Genomic DNA, 25,704 nt, shown 5'->3' with positions numbered 1-25,704 from the left:
CGTCTTGCTGGAGCAGAGTGGGCCTCTGATCCAACAGGACTGGGGTCCAGACCCAGAGTCACAGAGGACGAGGAGGCCACCCATGACAGAGGCAGCCAGAGAGGTGCATCTGCAAAGCAAGGAGCGCCAGGCTCTGCTGGCCGCTAGCCCTTGTGGCCTGGGCCTTGGCCTCTCCAGTGTGCTGGTGGCACTCGGCCACCCTGACCTGCTTCCCACCTCTGGGTTTCACTCGCTCTTCCCTCTGCCTCAGCACCCGGAGTGAGATGGGCTCCTTCTCATCCTTCATGTCCCCACTGCTCCCTCCGGCTTTCCATCATCCCTGATCTGGCTTCTCACTTCTTCCATCAAAGCACCTTTTGCTTTCCTTCCTGACACTTTTCACTATTAGTGATGATTTTCATTGGCGATGTCTATGTTTTCTGTCTTTCCTACAGGCATGCAAGCTATGGGGTCCCATGATTCCCTACTTCCTGGTGCTCACACCCTCCCCTGAGTGTGGGCAGGTCCTGTGACGTGCCTCTAACTGATAGAATATGGCACAAGGGATGGGATGTCACTGTTTTTACGAAGTTTCATGAAGCCCCATCTGGCTGAGGCATCCCCTCGTGGGTCCACCAGCTGGAATCCCACAAACAGCCCCAGTGGCCTGGCCTGGCTCCCTGACAGAGCCCAGGGTGGGTCACTTGGCAGATCCCTCCACCTCTAAGGGGTCCCACCTGTGAACACCACGTGGTCACCAGGGCCAGTGTAAGTGGACAGCAGGCAGGACTCAACTGGAGGGCCAGCTCAGGAGCTCAAGTGGAAATGATGTGGTGGGCTTTGACCCTGCATGTGGTTACATGCACAGTGGGTCGTCTCTTGAGGACATGTAACACCTGAAGCCAGGCAAACACTGGATCACTTGCTGTCTTGGGTCGGGAATGGCAAGAGTGAGTCGCCCCTGTTCAGCTTAGATGCAGTTACTGTTTCCTGTATGCTGTTGATGTGCAGTTGTTGGAATCTGCAGATGCTGAACTAGGGTCTGCAGAGGGCAGACTCGTGCATGTGAGTGTGCATGTGTGAGTGAGACACTCATAGTGCAGAGGCCCCACCTGGGTATTGGATGTACACTTGTGCCCAGGATCAGGGACCATGCCAATGGCCTCTGCGTTTTATAGGACATCTTTCCCAAAGCTTGAATCATCCGTTTCCCATGACATCTGGGGTTCCTTCTGGTTCCATTTAGCCCATTCTGAACTCACACCTTCACAGTGAAGGTCAGGAGGTTGGTCACTGAATGAGTCAACAGACCCGCTGGGCAGTGCCTGGAGACCCTTAGCCCTGCCCCTGGATCCTGGGCAGGAAATGAGTGTAAGTGGGACCACAGGGTGACAGGAAGCCCAGAACTGAACCCCACAGCCCAGGTCCCATGGCTCTGGAGGAGCTATGAAAATGTCCAGCTGTGACTTCCCCTCCAAACAGGTGGACAGGATGGGAGGCCTCACCCCTCCTCCAAATCTCCCAGGGCCAGCTCTCTGTGGGGCTTCAGAGAGGTCTTGCCACCAGGGTTCTGGGGCAGATCCTAGGATTGTCCCAGGGCTGTTTCTGCTGCAGAACTTACTGGTCCCCTTTCTACAAGATCTGCAAAGGCTCCAAGGGTCTCCCATCAAGGGATCAGGATCTGCCACCAACTGCATCATGGAAATACTTGAAGTTTTCATAGCTTTTTGGATGATAGGAATGAGAACTGGGATGGACACGACCTGAAACAATTTCTCTGGGGAATCGAAGCAGATCTGGGGCATCGGGTGCCCGGCGTGATTGTTATAAGGACTTTAGGGACATGAGTCTGTCCTTAGCATAGGCAGCAGCTGGTGGAGGAGTGGGATGCTCAGCCTCCGAGGTAGTCATTGCAAAAGCAAAGCAAAACCAAAACCCCAAACAAAAGCAAAACAAAACAAACAAAACAAAAAAAACAAAGGAAAATGGAAAACAGACACCTTCAGATTTTTGCTGAAGTTACTGGGGGAAGTTTCTTCCAGTCGGGTTTTGCTTTTCCTCTATGGCTTCTGTGCTAACTAACCACCAGGGCCAAGGCCAGGCCAGTCCCAGAGCTGCCTCTCCAGGGAGGGGCCTCCCTGGGGGGCCTGGGGCTTTGGATCCACACAGAACCGCCTCCCTGAGTCTCGGGGTCATTGGCAAGGGCCCCTCCTGCTCTCCTCTCATTTCACGGAGATCTCTCTGTTTGGTAAACTGGATATTAAAAACAAATGTACCTCATTAGAAATAAAATATTTCCAACCAATTTGAAATAAAATAAAATGTAATTACTAATGATATTTAAATGTTGTAGATACTTTACTTTTTAAAAACCCCTTAATGTAAAATAAAGTATGGCTTTAATTTAGCCGGGGAGGCATTAAGGCCTGCTCCTGGCCAGGTCCTCCTCTGACCTCAGAATCTAGCCTAGGCTTCCAGAACCATTCCTGGCTGGGGAGACTGGATGAAATTCTTCTGAGGAAGAAGGGTGTGACTTCCAGGGATCCCTGGATCTCTAGGGATCACTGGCTGTTCCTTGAGACCCTGCCACAGGTGACAGTTTGTGCCCACGTCATGTGGACGGGTCCCTGCCCTGCTCTGCACCTTCGTCTCTAACGAGGACACTCCCCACCCCCTCCCACTCCCCATGCTGTTTCCTGTCCAACTCGGCTTTGTTTGATGGTTATAGGATTCAGGTTTATTTGGTGAGTTATAAAGTTGTAAAACATGTGAGAGCGTATTTGTGGCTTCCTCTAAGATGAAGTTTCTGCAATTAGCTCCTGGGGCCAAATGTGACTGGACAGGGATGGCAGGCAGGTGCCTGGTGGCTTTACTGGGGAGGATTGGGTGGCGCCTTGGGCTGCACTTCTGCAGCGACATCTGCAAGTGGGTGATGGTAGCTTTGGGGTTCTAGGCTGGAGAGCTGAGGGTTCAGCCTCCCAGTGGCTTCTGTTGCTCAAGTCTTCAGGCCCTGCACAGGGGCTAATACAGGGAGCCCTGCCGGGTGTCCCCAGATCTTGGGGTCCTGGCATTCACTGCAGTTGAAAGATAAGTTGGGGGAGACTCTTGTGTACTTGGTTCCCTTCAACAGACGGGCAGAGGTGACTTGCAGTGTAGGCAGGGGTCCCCGATACTCGGGGGACCCCGATCCTCTGTGATCTGCACACTGTGTGGCCCAGGGCACTTCACACTTAACCTGCTGTGTCTGGGTCCTAGGCTGCGGCGAATATCACACACTTGGTGACCAAAAGCAACAGACACATTCTGCCTCCATCCTGGAGGCCCTGGAGGCCCCGGAGTCCAACCTCAGAGCATGGCCAGTCCATACCACCTGGAGACTCTGAGGAGGACACTCCCATGACCCTTCCAGCTGCTGGTGTCCCCAAGTATTACTTGGCTTGTGGTGACCCCACTGTGGCCACTGCCCCATCTCCACCTGTGGTTCTTCCCTCTGCGTGTGCATCCCTGTGTCCGAATCTCCTCATGCTGGGAGGACCAGGGCCACTGCATGGGCCCCGCCCTGTCCTAGGGTGATGCTGCCTTAACAGATTCCATCAGCAAAGACCCCACTTCCCAATCAGGCCACCCTCCTAGGACCGGGGCTCAAACTGCCTTTTTGGGGAGGGGGGATTTGACCCCTGACACGTTCCAATTGAGCACTGGGCACCCAGAGTGGACCTAAGAGCAGGAGCAGGGACTGAGGCGGGCTCTGCCTGGAACCTGGGTCCTTGCTGCCTCTCTCTCTCTCTCTCTCTGATCGGCCTCTAGGCATCAGGGCCAGGGGCAGGGCTCCCAGCTTAAGGGGTCAGGCCCCTGGCAGGTGTTGCCCTCTGGGTCCTACTACAAGGTGCCTCTTGGCATCTTCCAAAGTCGAAGAGCCTGTGAATTAATCTTTATTTGGGTTATAGAGTCATTTATTCAACAGATACGTACTGAGTGTCTCCCCATCACCAACAAACCAAAGATGCTTGGTTCAAGGACCTAGCCTTCTAGGAGAGAGACAGGGAGAGAGAGAGAGAGAGAGAGAGAGAGGAGAGAGAGAGAGAGAGAGAGAGAGAGAGAGAGAAGAGAGAGGGAGAGGAGAGAGAGAGAGAGGGAGAGAGAGGAGAGGAGAGAGAGAGAGAGAGAGAGGGAGAGGGAGAGAGAGAGAGGAGAGGGAGAGAGGGAGGAGAGGGAGAGAGAGCAAGAAAAAAGGGAGAGAGAGAGGGAGAGGGAGAGAGGAAGAGAAAGAGGGAGAGGGGGGAGAGAGAGAGAGAGAGGAGAAAGGGAGAGGGAGAGAGAGAGAGAGGGAGTGAGAGAGGCAGAGGAACCAGTGGCCATGAAGCAAAATAAAAACATATGGCAGAATTGGGGACAGGGAGCATTGGGCTGTTGAGTGGGGTGTCAGGAAAGCCCTCCTTGAGGTGACAGCTGAGGGAGGCCTCGAGGAGCTGCAAAGGCCTGGAGGCTGCCATGCCAGGGAGGCTGTGGGTGGTGGGCTTGGAGGGAGCAGAGGAGTGATGGGATGTCATGTACATTTACCTTTTAGAAAAAACCTGGTGAATCACTCAAAAGATGGTGGAGTCTGGAAGTTGCTGAAGTCACCCTGGTGACCCAGATGGGGGTGGTACAGTTCAGGTGGCATGTGGCCTGGAATCTGAGCAGAAGATGGGAGTCCAGGGTGACTGCCAGGTTCTTCCAGAGACAGGGGGAGGTTGGCACTGTCCATACTTGGCACAGGGACAGTGGTGCCAGGGGACAGGTGGGGGAGCAGGCAGGAACCAGGGTTTCCACTTTGATCACATCAGGTTTGTGTGTCATTTAGATGTCAACGTGGAGATGAGGACCAGGCAGGTGGCAGGAGAGGCAAGAGTTCAAGGGAGTCTTGGGTTGCAGATGGATACTGGCTGGCAGCAACCACATATCCCTGAACATGTGAAGACCGAGCAGTCATGGGGAGGGAGTAAGGGGAGAAGGGATAGGCCCATCATGGTGGAGGTTCCTGTGAAGCGGCCCAGGCCTTCTTCTGCACACTAGGGAATCTGACATGGTTGAGGGAAGGGGCACAGCAGAGGGTGGTCTCACCTTCATGTCCACCTCACAGAACTAGCATCTGCCTCCCCTGAACATCCCTTTCCTACCGTGAGAACTGGAACCCCTCATTTCGTGGTGGGGAATCTGAGGCTGCTCACAGGGGACAAAGAGGACACTAGCAGTCTGGTGTCATATGTCTGTCCCCTCCCCTCACACCACACTGCTGCAAGAAACCACTCTTGCTTTAAGACTGTGTCCTGTGAAACACTTTCCCCGCTCAGGGGCTCCGGACCACCATGGAGTCTCCTTGAGTTCACTTTACAGATGGGAACCCTGAGGCTTGGAGACCTGTGGTCCCCTGGGCAAAGCCCCAGGGTGGGAGGTGGGGGGGGCTGGCATTGGAATCCGGAGCTGTCAGTCCTCGAAGCTGACATGACTCACGACGTGCCTGGCCCTCGCCCCCGCTGTTCCTTCAGTCAGCAACCCTGTTCCCTCTCCCTCCTCCTGCTTAGCAGGTGTCAGGTGCGCCCTTCCTTCCTGGGGACTCCTTCCCTGGCACCATCTCTGCCAGGCTCCTCTCCAGGTCTGGAAGCTTCCTCTCCTTGAAAGGATCCTGGTGACCGTGTGGGTTTCTCTCCTACCTTTTGCACTCTCGGTGCATAAAGTGGGGGGCTCAGCTGATCTCCTCAGGCTGCACCCCACCCCAGCAAGCACCTGGCACAGGGCAGGTGCCCAGAGCAGACATGTGTGCACAGATGCATGAACAATGCATAACACATGGCAAACAGGTAAATATGTCCTGTGTCAGAAATATATATTTATTTCTAAATTTAGAACAATAGCATTCACGGTTGCTCGGGACCTGTCTCCATGGCCCTCTCATGGTGAAACCATTGCTAGGGTGGGGCCAGTGCCTCCTGGTCCCTGGAGGGCAGGCCGGGGCTCTTAAACCCAGCTTTAAGAAAAGCGTATTGGGTAGAGAAAGATCTCTGCCAGGCTCATCCCTCCCCGCTTCAGGTTCCATCCAGTTTCCATCCTGACTGTGCCTCTCCCTGACCCTGAGGCCACCACCCAACACAGCCCCCATGACAATCTCCCTCTCCTTACCCTGTTTCATTTCCCCTCAAGCATTTAGAGTAATCACGGAACCTGTGGCAATTCCACCTGCTCGTTCTCCTTCTCCCACGTTGGATGTCAGCCCTACATGGGCAGGGACTAATTTGTCTTTCTTTTTTATTTTTGAGTACTGGGGATTGAACTCAGGGGCGCTCACCTGCTGAGCCACATCCCCAGCCCTGTTTCATATTTTATTTAGAGACAGGGTCTCACTGATTTGCTTAGGGCCTCGCCATTGCTGAGGCTGGCTTTGAATTCCCGATCTGCCTATCTCAGCCTTCAGAGCTGCTGGGATGACAGGCATGAGTCACTGGGCCCGAATAATTTGTTTTTCTTCTATGTCCTCAGAACCCAGCCCCATGGCTGGGCCTGGAGCAGGTGTTTTGCAAACACAGAAATGAATATGGAAGGAGGAGGTTTGTGGGCACCGACTACCACCAGCAGCAGACTAAGCCCTTGACCCACCTTCCCCTTTTAGATCCTAACAGCCACCCTTGGGTTGGGTAAACTGAGGCTCAGAGGCAGTAGGCACCTGAGTTGAACTAGGATTTAAGTCAGGCCAGGATGTCCACCTTCCTCACACCCAGTGGCCTTCTCCAGGGACCTGTCCAGTGAGCCCACCCCGGCCTCTCCTAGGTGGCCAACACACAGTTGAGTGGGTTGTCAACTGACCAAATGTCCACAAGACAGCCTCGTCCAAGGACATTTGGGTTGTGGTATTTTCTCAAGAGCATTTAGAAGGCACTGGTGTCTCGTAAGGACACTTCTTAGAAATACCTGTTTTCTTTCTCACTCTTCTGTAAACAGAGATCCATTCTCTCCCACTCTCCTGCAATTTTTTAAAGAATTAATTGCCCTTTTTATGGCTTTGGTGTGTTTGTGCTTGTGAGCCCCCTGGCACCCTTAATCACAACAGCAACATTCTCTATGAACAGAGGAAATTTGAACAGTCATTAAGCAGCAGCAAATGCGGAGCATATTAATGGGTAAACAGTAAGTTGGAGGAGAGAAATTTTTCTCTTGCAAAGTACGTATGAGGAGTTGATCAAAACCAAGACGTTGCCATAAATCTGAAAATTTTGGCAAATTACTGGGAGCTAGCACGTGAGAGCAAGTCAAAGGTGGCCTGGAAACAGCCCACCAGATTCAGAGGGCAGGCTGGGCCCAGTGGAGGGACGTGCAGCCCTGCTCTTGCCCAGCACTTGGCCACTCTTCCCTAGGCTTCCTCGGGTCTTGGAGCCAGGGTTTGGCTGGCTCTCCAGGTAGCCCAGGCCATGGCTGGATACGGAGCAGACCTGGATGCTGGGCTGAAGGGCGGGAGGCTCAGGCTGCAGTTTCGAGTGCATCCCGGGTTCTTCCCCTTCCTGTTGGACCATGGTCCTCCTGGGGCTGCTGACCGGGTGGCCTCCTCCTTCCTGGCCTCCCCACCTCCCTGCACCTGGCCATAGTCTGGCTCTGGTCTGTTTCCTTTGGCTTAGGCCGAAGATGGCTCTCTCTGTTCTGGGACTGAATTGTGCCCAGGGCTGGGGGACAGATGGCTTTGGGACTCTGTGAGTGTACCTGTGTGCACACGAGCATGCCCCCCACCAGGCATGTGCATGTGTGCAAGTGGGTGTGTGCACACATGTGTGCGTGTGATGATGGGAGTGTGCCTGGGACCTGTGCTCCTGTGCTGTGTGACACCTGCGGTGGACTCTCAAGTGTACTTGCCAGTGTCTGCCTGTGCCCACCTGTGTCCAGGCGCTGCAGCACCTGGGTGTGGGTGGTCACAGGCATGGGGCTGCTGGTGTCACTCAAGGCATTTGGTCACAAAGAGCACTTTTCCCTTCCCACTGGGAACAAGACCCAGCCGCGGGCAGGCAGGCCGGGCCCTCTCCATCTCTGCGCCTCTGCCCTTCCCTGTTCCTCTGTCCCTCCCAGTCCTTCCCCATCCCCGTCCCTCCCGGCTGGCTTTGGCCTGCCTCTGTTTCTCCCCTGATTCCTCTCCCTGGCTCTCAGCTTCAGATCACCTGCACACTGGTCCACTCTTCTTTCTGTTTCTCACTCATATTTCCGTCCCTCCCCACCCCTCTTATTTCCAGATGCCCTGTCTCTCTCCCTCCTTCCTCCTGTCCTCTGTGACTCCCCTGCACACACATGTGCACATACACACTGACACATGCACAGCCTCGTCCTGTGGAGTCTGGGATTGTCGGCGAGCAGGAAGTCAAGGAGGAGCACAGACACCTCTCTTTAGTCTCAGTCACAGATTCTGCGGGACTCGGGGTGACAAGGACGTAGGCTGCCCTGTCCCCTTCCAGCCAGGCTGCCCATCCTCAATCCAGGGCCTCCTCCTCCCTGCCTCCTGGGCCTGCCCTCTGCCGAGCAGGTGGCTGCTCACCGTCCACCCCTGGTGCCACTGGAGGCCAGGCTGCTGTGGTTAACCATTTATTATGAAGACAGTTATTTTCAATGTGTTCCACACGATTATTCGGCAAAGCTGCAATTTGGCACTTGTTCTGAGCTTGAAGGAATTGTTTCCTCAGAGGTGACCCTCGGTGGGAGATTGCATGTCACCGCGTGAGGAATGGCTGCAGCGGATGTGATGGGTAGGCTGTCTGCCTCCCCGACCTCAGTCACTTTCCCATGGCAGCCATGGAGACAGAAGGAGTTGAAACAAAGTGCTTATAATTTACTCTGGAAGGTGGTGGAATGGTAATGGGGTGCTGGACCCCAAGTGGGCGACCCCAGGTGCAGCCTTCAGGACTGGAGCTCCTGTTGGGGGTGACTTTGTGACAGGGACAGCCAGGCTGTGGGTGGTAACAGCCTGTGCAAGAGGGAAGGGGACAGAGCTGCCAGGCCAGGCAGGAAAGGGTCCCCTCGCATATGCCAGCTGTCTAAGGGACCTGCTGGGCTCTTTCACCAACACCCTCCCATCCAGCTGCCAATGGTCTCATCAGTGACACCCAGTCACTGGTGAGAGGGCAGACACAGTGCAGCCAGGTCACGAACCCAACCCTGATGCACAGCCCAGCCCTGCACCCCCTGTGACTTGACCCCGCTCTTGCACCTGGGTCCCCACCTGTGAGGCAGTAGCTTCAGCTCACAGGCCCCATTGAACATCCTGTGAGCCAAGACTGTAGAAAACCTGGAACAGGCCATGCGTAGCAAGCGCTGCGCAGGTGTCATTAGTGTTGCCACAAAGGCCGTCTTCATTTCATTGTATTTTTGCACCAGGGATTGAACTCAGGGGCATTCGACCATGGAGCCACCTCCCTAGCCCTATTTTGCATTTTATTTAGACACAGGGTCTCGCTGAGTGGCTCAGAGCCTTACTGTTGCTGAGGTTGGCTTTGACCTCACCATCCTCCTGCCTCAGCCTCCCAAGCCGCGTGTGCTGCTGTGCCCGGCCTGTCAATATTCTGTTTTGAAGGAAGCAAGACTCAGGGCTGGGCTGGGCTCAGTGGCAGAGAACCTGACTAGCATGCCTGAGGCCCTGGGCTCATCCCCAGCACAGAAAAAAATCAAAAAGTACCATAAAACACAGAAGACTCTGGTTTCCATCGGAGAAGTAAAAGTGTCAGGCCGCCGAGATCCCAGCATACCTGCTGCTGCACAGAGCTCTGGCCAGCTGGAACTGAGCAGGGACAGAGCCTCACATTCACCTGCTCCTGGGCCGGCCCTCACCTATCTCCTCCCTCCTTTCCTCTGCCCCTTAGCTCTCCTACGTCTCTGGACAATATGGCAGCCTGGTGATCCTGTCCACAGGCCCCTGGAGGCATGACCAGGTGGTGGAGCCAGGGCACAGACATGACAATGTCCAGTCATCCTGTCTCCTGGGCAGGTCACCCCCAACTCCAGGCCTCAGTTCCCTTCTGAATACATGCCAAATGGGTGCCTGGGAGCTGGGTCCTCCTGGCCCTGGAAACTGCCTCCTCCCTGGGACAGCGGGGAGGCCACGAGCCATTCACACTAACCCGCTGGAACAAAGGGCTTCCAACTGCAGAGTCAGAGTTGGCCTCACGGGGTTGGCGAGGTGGAGTCGAGGAGAGGAGTGCTCTCAGGGTGCGGCAGGAGCAGGGGCTTCCTGACCTCGTCCTTCCTGGCAAGACTGATTGTATCCAGCATCTGGACACCTCTGCCTTGTCTGTGCTGCACATGCACTTAAGAGTGGCCATAGGGTCACCTGTGGTGGACTGAGGTCAGGGCTCTGAAGTGTCTGCATCCTCCGGGATGCAGCAGAGCGGCCTCTCAGGGAAATGCGGGTGGTGGGTGTGACTTTCTCCATGATCTGCTTCTCTCTGGGGATGCGCCCCACCTCGCACCTCCTTCTGCCGGAATGCAGCTGAGCTCGGGCTGCACCTTCTGTGGTCCAGATCCTGTACCCAGGGATGCCACCTGCAGGTGGCTTCCAGCTGACCAGGGGAATGTCCTGTCAATGTCTCATCAATGTCACGAATCAGAACTTGTCTCGCTGTCCCCTCCAAGATGCGGGAGTGTAAGTAGCATGGAACTCTTGGCACCCTGCTGAGACTCCCTCCAACCCCAGGAGTAGAAGCCCCCAAACTCCCCCTACGGTTCTCCCTCTGCCCTAGTGTCCTGGTTCCAGTTCTCTCAGGAGCAGATTTGGACACAGGGACTCAAGAGCAAGACGTATTCAGGGGGAGGATCCCAGGAAGCCCCAAGAGAGGAGTGGGAGAGGCAGAACAGTGAGGCGGGGCAGGATATAGAGCCAGTGGTCGCCATGGATGATGGGGCCTTATCCTGCAGACACGTTCTAGGCAACTCTGTGGGGAGACCCCCTTGTCTGTTCCACCAAGCAGGGAGGGTCTGGGGTATTGATACTCCATTTCTTAAGGGTCCTTAGGGAGGAACTGTGTTGGGTTGGGGCAGGTGAATTCCCTGGTGCTTCTTGTCCTCCCTGTGGATCTCTAGAACCATTCCTAAGACTCAAGGACACCTGGGCTGGGTACCCGAGTCAATAACTCTCCAAAGGATGCTTGCCTCTTCCAAGAGAGTCACGGGGCATGCCTCCCTCCATCCATCTACCTCTTTGTTCATGAAACTTTCTAGGCTGTATTCAATGCTGCTGCCCCATGTTGGTATGCATCTCCCCCCATGATGTCATGCTTCACGTGGCCACATCTGACTGTCTGTGTGTCTGCCTACCCTGTCCTGTGTTCCAGCTGTGAGCTCTGTCAGACAAAGCCATGTCTGATCTGACTCTGTGTTCCCAGAATAAATGCTCAATGTCGACAACACAGTTCCATCTCCACAGAGGCCCATGGGAGACAACTAACTGTGTGACTCTGAGCTGCAAGCAAGACCCCCAAACCCTAGCAGGCAGCAGATGCCAGAGGCTGCCAGTTTTCCCAGAACTTGCCCCAGTGCTAACCCCACCCAGCCCAATTTCAGGAAGAAGAAAGGGGAGAAAGCCAGCCACACCCCTGTGAAGATGGAGGCCTTTGCTCACTGTGAGTGGGAACAGATGGATCTGAGGTCACCCTTGTCAAGACGTGCTGGGAAGTCAAAAGCTCCTTGGTGGATCTTGACAGTCAAACCTCAGCACGACTCTGGCTAGGTTTCCATCCTGCCATCACCTGTGATCATTGTGACAAGTTCCCTGTCATCTTCTGGGCCCTGATTTTCAAAGGCAGCCACTGGTCTGTGGGTATGAGATAGGAAGGGAGGCCCACACCCAGGAGGGCATGAGTGAGAGTCTCAGGGTACAGCACCTTGGTTATCATGCCCAATACATGGGCAGCAGTCACTTCCTGTGGAGACAGGAAGTGGAGAGGAGGGTACAGGGGAGCCATTTTTATTTTTTCCCAGAGCAGGGTGGCTGTGGTTTCATTGCAGTTCTTGCTGCTCCCCATTCTGAAATGTTAAGAAGGGAGAATGTGTTACACCATTCTAAGTATCTCTCCAGTTCTCATTTAATTCTTGCAGCAGACCAAGGGGAGCTACTGTGTTTATCCTCATTGTACAGATCAGGAAACTGAGGCGTGAAGAAATAAGGTAACTCACTCAAGGCCAGTCCACCAGGGTGTTGAGGACTGGGTCCTTGGTCTTGCTTGATATTTTTTCAACTTCTACAATGGAAAGGAAATTGGCTGGTTCCTGGATCTGGTCATGCTGGAGAGAACTGTGCTGTCCCTTGTTATGGGGTGGGCATCCAAGAAACATGGCCTTCTCTTTCCCCTTTTCCCTTCTTGCCTGTTCTACTCACCTTCAACATCTGTGGAATGGGAAATGTGTTACTCAACTTCCAATGACTATAAAAAAATGCCTGAGCATAATTCAGAAAAAGGTTTATTTGGGCTTATAGCTTGGAGGTTCCAATCCATGACTGATTAGCTTCATAACTATGGGCCTGTGGTGAAGTAGTGCATCTGTTGGGAGCTCATGGCAGAGAAAACCATTCCCCTCCTAGCCAGGAGATGAAGAGGAAGAGACCAGGGTCCCTGTGCCAGGCACAGCACTTGGCTTGGGGTAGGGCACTCTGTGTCCTAAGCCCAGAGGCAGCAGGGGGCTGAGTGACCCTGGTGGCACAATTGGCTGAGGGAATGAACACAGATTCCCTTCCTTGCTGTGTCCTTCAGCTTTTTGTAGCTGTGACAAAAACACCTGACAAGAGCAACTTAGAGGAAGGAAGATTTATGTGGGCTCACAGTTTCAGAGGTTCAGTCCACAGTTGGCCAATGCCATGGCTCTGGGACTGAGGTGAGTGGAATGTCATGGGAGAGGTTGTGGAGGAGGGAGGACTGTCAGCTCACGGCAGCCAGGAGGGGGGTGGACAGAAGACAAACCTGTAAATGCAAGGCACACCCCCGGTGACCTACTTCCTCTAGCGAGTTCCTGCCTCCCCGTCTATCCAGCTGTCCTTGGATCACTTCAATGATGAGGTCGGGGTCTTCATGATCTGAACCTTGCTTCACTGGGGGACCACGCTTCCCTCACGTGAGATCGGGGGGACATTCCAGACCCAAACCATCATATTTAGGAAGGTCCAGTTCAGGAGTCCTAAATTTGTGGGAGCTTCAGATTGTCTTGTAGATCTTGCTGCCACAGAGTACTGGGCCTGCCCCAGGAGGGTCTCAGTCCACGGGTCTGGGGAGCCCAGGAATATGCCCTTCTGCAAGGCCCCAGGTACCAGTCTTGGGATCACACTGTGAGATCCACCAGTCTTAGCAGCAAGCTTGCTGGTTCTCCATCTTGGCTGCACATTGAAATCATCTGCAGGAATTTAAGACAACTCTGGTCTCAGGCTCCTTCCCCAGAGATGCTGATGTAATTGATCCGGGCCTGGCTGGCACCATCTGGGTTTTTAAAAGCTTCCAACATGCATGGACTGCACTCTCCACACAGTCAGAGAACCCCTGTCTGGGCATTCGGTTTTTGTCTCCTGACCTTGACTTTCTCTGTGGCTTCCTCTGTCCCCACCTCCCAAACTCCCCAAAGTCAGCTCTCCTGGGTGCTGCAGTTTTTGCAGGTAAACTTCTCCTCTGGCAGCTTCCTGGAGATTTCATGCTTGTGCCCTGCCACTGGGAGCCCCCCACCCCCACCCTCGCCCACCCCATACACTGTGGTGTCTATTAAGAGAAGATGCTAAACTGTTTCCAACAGGCCTTGAAGCTGATGCTCTGCAGAATGGACTCAGAAGGGCCTATTTCTTTGCATGCTGAGAGCGCCAGTGAATTAAACCTGAATGGAAGCCTGCAGAGAGTGGGAGTCGGGGCTGGGGGGACTTGGTAGCTAAATCAAGAGTTATAAACTCACCACGTCATTTTTCATTATTGGGTACATTGGAAAGATATTTTCCTCTTCAAATGCAGTTGGAAATCCATTTGGTCAAAAGTCAATTGGAAACCTCATCACGATGCCCATGAAAGCTCACAGGCTCTGTCAGGGGAGGAAGAATGGCCCAGGTCCCCTGCAGAAGTCGAGGCAACGGGGCCAGGAAGGATGTGGGACGGGCTGCCTGGGGCCGTGGCTGGGTGATTTTTCAAAAACGCTGCCTGTGGTCCACATTTTTACATGGGCCTGAGTCTACAGGGGTTTAAGGTGTGGATTTGGGGGCGAGGCCATGGGTCTCCTCTGGTTTCAAGGAAGAAAGTCATGCAAGTTCCATATGCTCTGCCTCAGCCACGTGAGGTCTTTGGTGTGACTCCATCTCAAGGAGCAGATAGAAATGAAGAGCCAGACCTGATCTCCTTTCACTGGCCAAGACAGACTCCAGCAGGGAACAGAGGGTCCAAGAATGTGCCACCAGTGGTGGCTTTTGAATTGGTGGTTCTGTTTCTAATAGTTTCAGAGAGGGCAAACCCTGGGTTGTGAGCAAGACTCCAGTCTGAGCTAGTGTGACTTCAGAAGTGTCTGTGCCTCTCTGAAATGTATTTATTTTACTTTTGTTTGTTTTTTAATGGGAGGATCAGGGCTTGGCTGTAAGGAGTCTTGGAGAAAATGCAGGTACCTGGTACCTGGTACTTGCAAGTGTAGGGTCAGCGCATGGGAACCCTCCCTCAGTCAGGGAGGATTATGGTGGAGGGGAAAAAGGAAGGAGGATGAGAGAGAGAGAGAGAGAGAGAGAGAGAGAGAGAGAGAGAGAGAGAGAGAGGCATAGGGAAGGCTGCAGGAGGGGGCTGTGTGCCTCGTGAGCTGAGCAGGGTTCAACTCCTGTCTCTAAATCTGGGTTCCAACCACACTGGCATCTTTCTGGCTCCCCCTGCCCCAGGACCTTTGCACAAGCCATGCTGGCTGCCTGGAACATGCCCTCTCCTCCCCTCCCCTGGCCTATTTGTCTTCCTTTGGGTCTCAGTGCCAGCACCAGCACCTGGGGGGCATTACCTGACTCCAGGCCATGCCAAGTCCCCTTTCATGACACCACAGTCAAGGTCCCCATCACTTGTGCTCCTGTCGAGGGTGCAGTTTGACACTGACCCCCTTAGGTACTGTTCCCCTCCCCACCAGACCGAGTCCCAGGGCAGGGACCAGCACACAGAGAGCACTTAATAAATATTGGTTTCATTATTCAACTGCTGTACTGTCCTCAGGTCCTGCCACCTTTAACATACCAACCAACACATGACAGAGTGGTTGACAAGTCCCCATGGGGCACCTATGCTCTTATTTAATTCCCATAACCATTCTATGACTCACAGTTTATTTTTGGCTGTATACTACTGGAAACAGAGGACCAGAGAAGGTAAAAGGTTTGCCTGAGGTCACACAGCAGTGATCCAGGGAATGAGCAGCCAGGACTAGAATCCAGACATCCCTCATGCTCCACCTGAGCATGGGAGCTTGGCGCTCAGTCACAGGGTCCCAGGGACTCCAGGGACTTGCTGGGTCTGGGGTCAGGTTTGGATGCAACTGCATCAGGCAGTGGAGAGGCCTGGAGGTGGCATCGGGAACATGTTGTAGGGGGCACCCTGACACCCGGATGGCTCAGGCAAAGTGGCCAGCCAGCCTGGGCAGCCTTGGGTAAGTCCCTCTCCATAGCCTCAGTGTCCTCATCTATAGCATGGAAAAACTGTCCTCCTTGAGGGTCCGAATGTTAGCGGTTGTCTCAAGCCTGCTTCCAGGTGGGGTACTGGGAGTAGAGTACAGGATCTGGGGAAAGACGAGATCAGAGGGAAAGAGAGGCAACCAGGCTGAGAGGTCAGGACTCTGGACCCAGCTTCTAGACTCAGTTGACCACAGCAGTTCACTGAGAATGGTCCTAAGCATGAGGGCAGGAGCAATGGCAACCTCTTTGCTGCGTGCAGCTCCTCCCTGTGTTCCTTGCTCAGAACGCCAAATCTCATGGACTCCCCACCATGTTTTCAGAGGTGCAGATCATTGTACCCTTCTTACATATAAGGGAACTGAGGCTCAGACACATCACAGACCTGCTGGTCTTAGTGTTGTGCTCTGTCATCAGCCTGGTGACTGACTGGTCCTTTGATACTGAGAAATGAAGATGATTGAAGCCGGGGACTCAGTGAGAGTCGTCTTCTCTGTGACTCCCACCCAGAAGGGGCCTCCTCTGGGCTCTGCAGTTTGAGATCCACCTGATGGAGTAATAGGACTTCTTATGAACCGTCCTGGGCACCCACTGTCTGCTGGACCCACAGCCCTGGAGGGCAGGCTGGGCGGCAGGGATCTCTGTGCTCCACAAGCCCTGGGAGGGTGGTGGGGTTCCCTGCACCTCACTCACTCTGCCAAGATGACTGCACGGCGCCTGCCCTTGGAGAGCTGGACTGAGTCTGAGAGGCTGACCTGGGATGTGGCCACGCCTGACCAGATGCCTGACCCATGCTGGTGGCTGTGCGGCTCCAACCCCAGACTCCACCTTCCCTGGCCCTCTCCTCCCCCGAGTCCCCGCCACTTCTGATAAGGACACATCACTGGGTTTGCGACCCACCCTGATCCAGCATGCCCTCCTCCTAGTTTACTCCCAAAGACCCTCTTTTTGAATAAGTTCAAATTCAGGGGCTCTGGGCAGAGATGACTTCTGGCGAGGGGGTGACACTGTTCAACCCACCATGTTGGGGATATAATCTGCATTCTGAGAGTAAGTCAGCAGCGCCCGGAATCTTCTGCGGGGTTCACTGCTGATCAGAGCAGGGGTCATTGTCACCTGGACGAGGCTGCAACTCTAAGTGACTGTACCTGTCACCTTGCTTCATCTGCAGAGTGACTCTGCTGCAAAAGTGACTCAGCAACTCGACCCCCATTTTACAGATGACTGTGGCATGCCCGAGGTCCCCCAGCCTGGGATGGGGCTGGAGAAGCATGGACCAAGGCCCTGGCATCGGGTTTGCGCCATGGGGGGCCCGCTGGGCCAGGCAGGTGGTCACTTGTTGGGTAGTGCACAGGGGCCAGGCCCTGTCTGGATATGGAGGTCAGGAATCATGTCCTGGGGTGGGACCATGGCCACCTGGTGGGCAGGTGGCCCTCCAGGCCTGGCTCCTGTCCCCACCACCTCGGCCAGGCACAAGGCAGCCTGCAAGTAAACAGCGTCTGAAACCCTATTCTCATTAGGCTGATTTATGAATAAATTACCATATTCAATGGCCTTATTTTTACTGCTCCTTAACAGGCCCATGATAGGATGATAGTTACGGGATTTTAAGTGGCTAAAGGCAGCTGGGGCGTCAAAAGCAGTTTTTACGAATCTGTTTATGGCAGGGAAGGTGAGGGGGGCATGGAGGGACATTGAAATGTTGAAATCACACTTTGGGAATAAAAGGTTTAATTGTTGAGTATTTATTAGGAGGAGAGGTTTGCGATCTGAAAAACGACAAAACTCGGAAAAACAAAAGGAATGAATTAGACTTCCTGGGCGCCCTGCCCTTCAGGGAGCCTGTGAGCAGAGAGCGCGGGTGAGCCAGGAGGGCAGCAGGGACCCAGGAGAGGGGCCAGGCTCTGACCGACCTGGACTGGGTCCTCCACTTGGCTCCTGCCACCCCACAGGCAGGGAGCCTGGCCCCGCACTTCCTGGGAAGACCTTCCCTAGCCTCTTGGCGGAGAGACCCCAAGCTGGGCTCCAGAACGGATTCCTGGAAGAGCTGAGTCTAGCGCTGTCACACAATGGACATCTTTCACCTGATCCATCTAGCCCAGCTCCCAGCTGCGCCACGTGGACATTTTTTCATTCAGCCCTTGCAGGGGTGTTAGGAGCTGCATTGAGCGCTTGCTGTATGCTTTCTTCCGGCAGGTGACTTCACGGGCTCACTTGGATGAGCCCGTGGGGTGGGTTACTATTGTTCCATGTCCGCTTTGTGGAGGTGGAAACTGAGGCACAGAGAGGTCAAGTAATGTTTTTCAAAGCCACACAGGGCTCAGCCCCGCATACCTGTGGGGCGCCCACATTGTGTCCTGCTTCTGGGATTTCTTCCCTCTCCTGGAACCCTCAGCAGGTGCTCGGGCTGGGCTTCAGGGCTCCAAGTTGGGGAAGGAAGGGAATCTCAGAGAGGGCAAACCACCTGCCTGGGGCCTCAGAGCGTGAGTTCCAAGCGGGCAGCTGACTTGCCCCGAAATGGGACTCCTGGGGGAGCAGGTGGAGAGACCGTGTGGTGGGGCTCAACGGAGGACACGCCCCAGCTCTGTAGGCGCCGGCTGCAGGTCTCTGTGCGGCCAGCCCTGCTCACCAGCCCATGCCCCAGCCCACCCATCTTGCACTCGGGTTTAGTACGCAGCCCGCGGGAAACAAACATACTCAGCCTGACAGTGGGGATAAATATCTCAGCGATGTTGATTAGCATTTGATCCCAGCTGGGGCCCTGGGAGCTGGAGTACTGGAATGTCCTTGCAGTTATTAATGCTGAATAGTTTGATTAGATCAGTGACTGAGCCTGCTGCTCCTGGTGAGATAAACCCTCCTGCAGACCAGGGAGGGCGAGGGAGTACCGTGCATCCAGTGAGGTCAGATTCCCAGGGCCCACACCTAGAGGCTCCCGCACCCTCCTGTGGCTTAATGGCACCTGGGGGGGATTCAGACCCTGATCCTTTATTGTCTAACACACAGAAACTTCCCAGATCTTCCTTCCTGTCGCCCTTGTCCTAGCAGCCCTGGGGGGGCAGCACCGTCATCATTCCCATTTCAAGATGCCTTGACTGAGACATAGAGTCACGCCCTCACCCCTGGTCACATACTGCTTGCGGCCCAGGGTGCTATTCCCAGGCACCCTGCCATGCTGGGTGACTTGTCCTGATCCAGACCCTTTCCTTCGGGGCTTCTCTTTTATTCTCCTTTGACAGAAGTGTCCCTGTGTCCCACGCCTCCCTGGGGCTCACTAACAAGCTCTAACAAAGAGAAAGACAGAAAGAGGGGCCCAGGCTCAGCAGCCACCCACCAACAACCACAAGGGGTGACTGAGCCTGTGGCCAAATCTGGGAAATGCTGCTTTGGGAGGGACCCAGACACTTGCTCAAGGTCTTGGTGCAGGCAGGTCACTGAGCAAAAACTTAAAAAAATTCATCTTTGGACCACCTGCCATCTCAGTTGGTTCAATCCAACTCAGTTCAAAACCCGCTCAGCAAACAGCTTTAGCGTGACTGTCAAGGGGCTTATCGTGGTGCCAACACAGAGAATCTCAAATGCCAGACAAATGTATCAAAATTTTATGATTTTTTTATTGGGGGGGGTTATTCCTTTAGTTATATTTCTTTTCCCTCAGACGCTTTATCCCAGAAAGGGTTACAATCCCCAAGAAGTGAGTACAAAGAACTAATATTAGCAGGTTGGGGACTCTGTAAATATTCATTGTAATCTGTGACTTGGTGAGCATCGGATTCTGCCCTCCCAAAATCTGCACATTTATAAATTGTGAATTCTTAAATATTTACAAATTCACACAATCATCATTGACAAAATATTTCTTCTGAGAGCTCCACACAGCCTCTGTCTGGTTTTGTGAAATTCTGATCAAATCTCATGTAAACTTCCTTGGTGATAGGCAGAGAGGAATGCAGCTCAGAAATCACCATCAGATCCCCTGGATTCTAATGGGTCTGTTGCTGATTTTACAAGAAGAACAAGCAGCTGAACTGGGCAACTCTGTTATGTGGTGGGTGGCCAGATGTTCTCAACAACTGTACATGTATTTATAGCAACCTGTCTTAGAAAGTGTCAGAAACCGGTCCTCCATCAGGAGGAGGGATGGCAGCCTGTGGTGGGAAGAGATCTGGTAGCAGGACAGGTGGGGTTTGAATCCAGGGGACCTCTGAGTTCTTATTTCCTTTTTCTTTTTGTTTTTCGTGCTAGGGATTGAACCCAGGGGTGCTTAACCACTAAGCCACATCCCCAGCCCTTTTTGCTTTTTAATTTTGAGACAGGGTCTTGCTAAGTTGCTTAGGGCCTGGCTCAGTTGCTGAGGCTGGCTTCTAACTTGCAATCCTCCTGCCTCAGCATCCTGAGCCACTGGGATGACAGGTGTGAGCCACTGCACCTGGCTATACCTGTGTGATCTTTACAGGTTTCCAGACCTCTTTGAGCCTCAGTTTCTTAGTTTTGAATTTGGGATAATACAAGCCATGGTAGTGGCTGTGATTGAAGTCCACAGTCAGGGTCTGCAGTTCCACACATTCTGGTTTTATGAATACTCTGAATGGCAACTAATTCCGGCTTGATCAGGTTCTCGGTTTTGAATTTTTACAGCAGAGGGACACTTTTCACGTATTTCTACTTGAAGTCACTTTGGAGAGACATCTGTGTGTGGTTTTACTCTTTGTGTCCCCAGGAAAACCATGTGCTGCCCACACGCACGCTTACGTCACCCAGAGGGTCCACCTTCTCAGGGAAGGACTTCTGTCACCCATGACTGTTTGCAAAGGACAAGAAACAACATGCCTTCTCCATCTGGGGACAGCATACCACCCTGGGCAAGAGGAGTGTGACCCTGATGAAGTGGGATGACCTTTGACCTGTGGATCCGGGCTGGTTGGGAATACCATGAGCCATAGACGGACAGGTCCCTCGTGGGTGATGGGGACAGGATGTCCTTCTGGGGCTCGGCTTGGGTGGATGGGAACTGACTGATTTATTGCATCGGTGGCTGTGGTTTTGGTTCAACGCTCACGTGGGGCTCCTGGCAGGGTGGGTTCAGAGGCTAACTAGACCCTGCGATTTCCTGGCTTAAAACATTCTAGCAGTCTGCAAAACTCTTCTCCAACTTCTTCTCTGGCTCCTATTTTCTGAACAAACCCTGTTTGTTCCTACCTCAGGGACCTTGCCCTGGTTATCCCTCTGCCTTAATGCCCTTCTTCCCTCCAAGGTCTCTACAGGTTTGCCTCCTTCTGTTCACCCAGGTCCTGTGAATGGTCATCTCCTGAGAAATCCCCTCCTGCCCTATATCTCTAGTTATCATCCCCCACCAATTCTATTTCTCTTACCCCTATTTAATTTGCTTCTTAGCAATTACTAATGCAAGCAATCTGTTTTTTTTCCCCTTTTTCCCAACCTGTCCACAAAGGCAGAATCTTGGTTGTTTTAACCACTGCTGGTTCTCTCCAGCTTAGAGTAGAAACTGGCATATATTAGATGTTCAATAAAGATGTGTTGGATTTAACAGATGAATTGCAGTGTAGCTGCAAATGAGACATGCAGGATTCAAAGAGGTCGTATAGGCCAAGTCTAGGCTTCACCACCCAATAGCTTTGTGATCTTCCACAACTTAAACCCAATGAGCCTCGTTTGTTCAAAAACAAACAAAAAAAGAGATGTAGTAGTAGGATTCACCTTCTTGGTTCCATTGTGAGACTTCCGAGGACCTAGCCTAGTACCCAGCATGGGGGGAGCCATATGGCTGGGCACTCCACTCCCTACTCAAAGTTAATACTATTTAATTAATGGAGACCTAGATTTGGGCATTCAGAGTGTAAGGGCTTAAGGATGGCCTTCATTTGAAATCCCCAACCTTCCCCTTCCTATCAGGCTTCCAGTACCTTCCAAATCTGATTGGGGTGGAAATCCTGGCCTATTTGAAAAACATGCTTGCAAGTGGATAGAGGCAGTATGTTCTCACAGATACAACTGAAGGCAGAGAGATGTCACTAGGGAAGACACCGAGGACTGGAGAGAGGGTAGGCCAAATGCTGGGTGTGGGGAGGCAGGCCTGTAATCCCAGCTGCTCAGGAGGCCAAGGTTAGAGGATCCCAAGTTTGAGGCCAGCCTCTGCAATTTAGCAAGATCCTATCTCAAGATGAAATTAAAAAGGCTACAGACACAGCTCAGTGGTAGAGCATTTGTCTGGGATGTGTGAGGATCTGGGGTTTGTCTCCAGCACAGCAAATTAAAAGAGACAGAGACAAACATATTGCTGAGCAGAAAGTTTTGCCATCCACGTGAACTTTCCCAGCTGCAGACAAAGCCTGCAAGCCCTTGAACTGTGTTGAAACATGTTAAAATATGCATGTGGGGAGCAGGTACATATGTAATTCCACACCTGTGGGCTTTCCAAAGCCCCTTTTGGTCAAAATTAAAGAAAAATAAAATAAATTTGATTTGCCTGTTCCTAAACTTCTGTGATTTCAGCATCTGCTGAAATTTGACAGGGATTATCTCTTTTGTCTCCTGTTTCCTTTATGTTTCCTCCCCCGTCCAACCCCAGAAATGGTGTGAGAAGTGTTTTTAAGAGTTCCAGCTGACATGTGTACACACGCCGTCGCAGCTGGGAGCACGCGGCTTGGGCACTAACTTGTTACACAGGAGCTAGATTACAATCATAAATAAATGATTTGCTGTCTCCTTGCATTCAGACTGATAACTTTTAAAATGTGCCTGTCATCGTGAAATCAGATTTAGTCAAATGCTGTGTAACTGCAAAAATATCCTATCCGTACCTTTTTATTCTCCTTAAAATGGACAGTTAAGTTGGATTTTCAAATTTGAAGTGCGTATGTTTTTCAAATACCCAGAGGCTGTCTATTTATTCATTTCTAAAGCAAGTCACTAATGTTTATCATTGCCACACACACAGAAATATTACAATTCTTAAGGGGGAACCTTACAAACTCAGTGCAGGAGAAATGTGCTTTATCATCTCAGAATGAAACCAATTACTCAACTGATTTGCAATATATTTACATGTCAGCATTTGATTTCCAACTGATTTATAACCCCACAAGACTGTGTCTCAAGGTTTATTTAGAAAGCAGAAGTGGAGGTGGGAAAGGCTGAGCTCCCTCCCTGGGCTGCAGTCTGAGACTTCCAAATTGAGTCTCTTAGTTCAGCTTCACCTTCAGAGAATGCAGCACCCCTGTGTGTGGGCACAGAGAGGGACCCCGAAGGACAGCCTCTCACCAGGAAGAGACCCTGGACTCCTCTGAGCATCAGGGATCGACCTGGAGAGGTGAAGTCACTGGCTTGCATTCTGGGCTTGTTGACGTAACTCTAATGGCTGACACCATGTCTGGACTCAGGAAGTATTGGAACTGACAGTGAGGAGTCTATTGGCGTTTATTGCTTCATCGGACCAACTTTTTATTCATCAATCTATTCTTCCAGTTACCTCTCTAACTGTCCCTCTATCCTCCCAACAGTCCATCCTCCATTTTTCCCTCCTCAAAACCATCTATTCATCCATCTATCCATTTTCTCATTCACGAATCCACAAATCCACCTACCTATCTACCCATCCAAATACCAAACTATGCATCCATGCATCCATTCATTTCCCACCCACCTGTCTATCTACCAATTCATTCAGTGAACTATCCATCTGAATACCCATCCATCCATCCATCCATCCATCCATCCATCCATTTTATCATCTGCCTACCCACCTTTCCACCTACAAATCCATCTCTGTATCCACCCATCAACTACCAATGCATACATCCATCCATGCACCCATCCATTCATCCATACATACATCCATGCACCCATCCATTCATCCATACATACATCCATGCACCCATCCATCTACTCATCCATCCATTCATCCAACTATCCATCTACCTACCCATCCATCCATTTGTTTTCCCATCCACCCATTCACCCATCCACCTATCCCCCATCCACCCATCCATCCATCTATCCATCCACCCATCCATCCGTCCACCCACCCATCCATCCACTCATCCATCCATCCATTCGACACACAGCAATATAAGCCTTTGGCTTGAGTGCTAGGAATGTAGAAATAAACAAGAAACTGATCTGGCATTGATGCCAAGTGATACAGGGCATGCCCAGTCCATTGTGAAGCTCAATTTACTTAATGCATAAAATAGTACCTAACAAACTTCCCTCATCCCTCAAATGTAGTATGTGTGTGGACTGTGTAGCTGGTCAGGGCATGGCTGCTGCTCAGCCCACTTCCTCTAGCTGGGAGCCACAGGCAAACAACTTAATCTCACTGACCCTTAGTCTCTTCATCCATAAGATGAGATAATAAGAATACTACTGGTTCTCCAGCAGGGATGGGGAGAACTGGATGTGATAACCTGAGGATCCAAGGAAGGCCAAGGAGAGGTGGGGGTGGGGAGGGAGCATGGTGGGGGAAGGAGGCACATCTGTTGAAATAGACCTCAGGGCTAGAACAGGAGCTTCTGCTTTGTCTTGAAGGGAGCAGGAAGTCACTGGAAGGATTTCATCAAGTCTCCGGCCCCATCTAATTGGACACTTTGCAAGCTCTGCCAAACAGAGAACAAATGTGAAGACAGAGGGGGCAAGAGCTGAGAAATGTCTGGAGGGGCAGGGGGAAGGGCTTAGTGTGATAAAGTGGGGCTGGAGAAGGGGTGGGGCCAAGAGATGGGTTTTTAAGTGGTCAGCTGGAATTTGAGACCAATGGGAGACAAGGAGAGAGAAGGAAGGTTTCTCAGCATCTCCAGGAGCGCCCTATCAGAGGCAAAATCCCTGAGACTGGGATGGATTTTCCATTGCTTGTATCTGCTCATGTCATGTTGAGGTCCTCAGAATACATTTGCATACATTTATGCTGCAAGTAGCCGAAAGGAGCATCTTTCTCTAATGTGAACTCACATCCAGTGTGGTTCCTCTGCTGAGCAGAGTTAGGAGCCAGGGACTTCCTGAATGAACACATCACTACCTCTCCAGGTCTTGGAGATGCCCCCCCCCGGGGTGTCTAACTCTAAGACATTGAGGGGTGAATGAGCTGACAAAAGTCTTTGTCCCCTTATAATCGGTGTACAAATTAGGACAATTCATGTTGCCAGTAACTGGAAACCTGACTCAAATTAGCATAAAAAGAAAGAGTCTTGACTCATGGAACAGAAAAGTTGGAGGTTTCCCCTGTCTTCCAGCAGCTCCAAGATGTCACTCATTAGGACAAGTTATTTTCTTTCATCTGTCTTCTGGATGTCAGCCTGATCCCAAGTCTGGTTCTCTTGGTGGCCACCTGGGTCTCTGTTCAGCTAACCACCACCTGCTTTCCACCCAGCCTGGACGAAGGAGTGTCTTAATCTGGGCACTGCCCCCAAAAACCCAAAATCCATTGTGATTGGCCAGCTCAGTTCCATATTCACCTTCTAACCAATCATTGTGGTCAGGGTCGGGGACATGCTAATAGACTCCTCCAGGGTCACAGGCTCCAGACTTTCATCATGGAAGCCAGTGCCTCCACATGCACTCACCAGGGCTTTCTGTTTTCTCTGTTACCAACGAAAGAGAAATAGCTTCAAAACCAGGCATGGTCTTGGGGAAAATGTCCTGCTTCTCCACAAAGGGAATGGGAAAAGCAAAGCCATAATCAGTACTTGACTGAGAAAATTTCAAGGGACAAGGACTAAGGAGGAAGTCAAGGTGCTCAGCTGACTCCCAGGACTCTCCTATCCTGTGTGTCCACTTGGTGGCCCAGCTTAGACCACCTGGGAGCCCTACTGACCACAAGTATGAGCCATCCTGTGTTGGAGACTAGATGCTTTAGGCCGGAGGACCCAGGGCTCACAGGAGGGTGGGTGAGAGTCTCCAAGTTGGATGTATTAGACAGGATAGGTCAGGTTCAGTTTCAGTGACAAAATCTCCCCACATCTTAGTGACCTAACAAAGTCAATACTTATTTTTGGTCCTTACAAAGTTCATGGTGAGTTTGGGTGACTCCAGGGAAGCTGTCCTTTGCACTGTAAGTCAAC

This window comes from Sciurus carolinensis, unplaced genomic scaffold (assembly GCF_902686445.1).
Source record: "Sciurus carolinensis unplaced genomic scaffold, mSciCar1.2, whole genome shotgun sequence".
Classification (NCBI taxonomy): domain Eukaryota; kingdom Metazoa; phylum Chordata; class Mammalia; order Rodentia; family Sciuridae; genus Sciurus; species Sciurus carolinensis.
The sequence above is the reverse complement of the archived record's forward strand: the minus strand, read 5'-3'. Positions refer to the sequence as shown.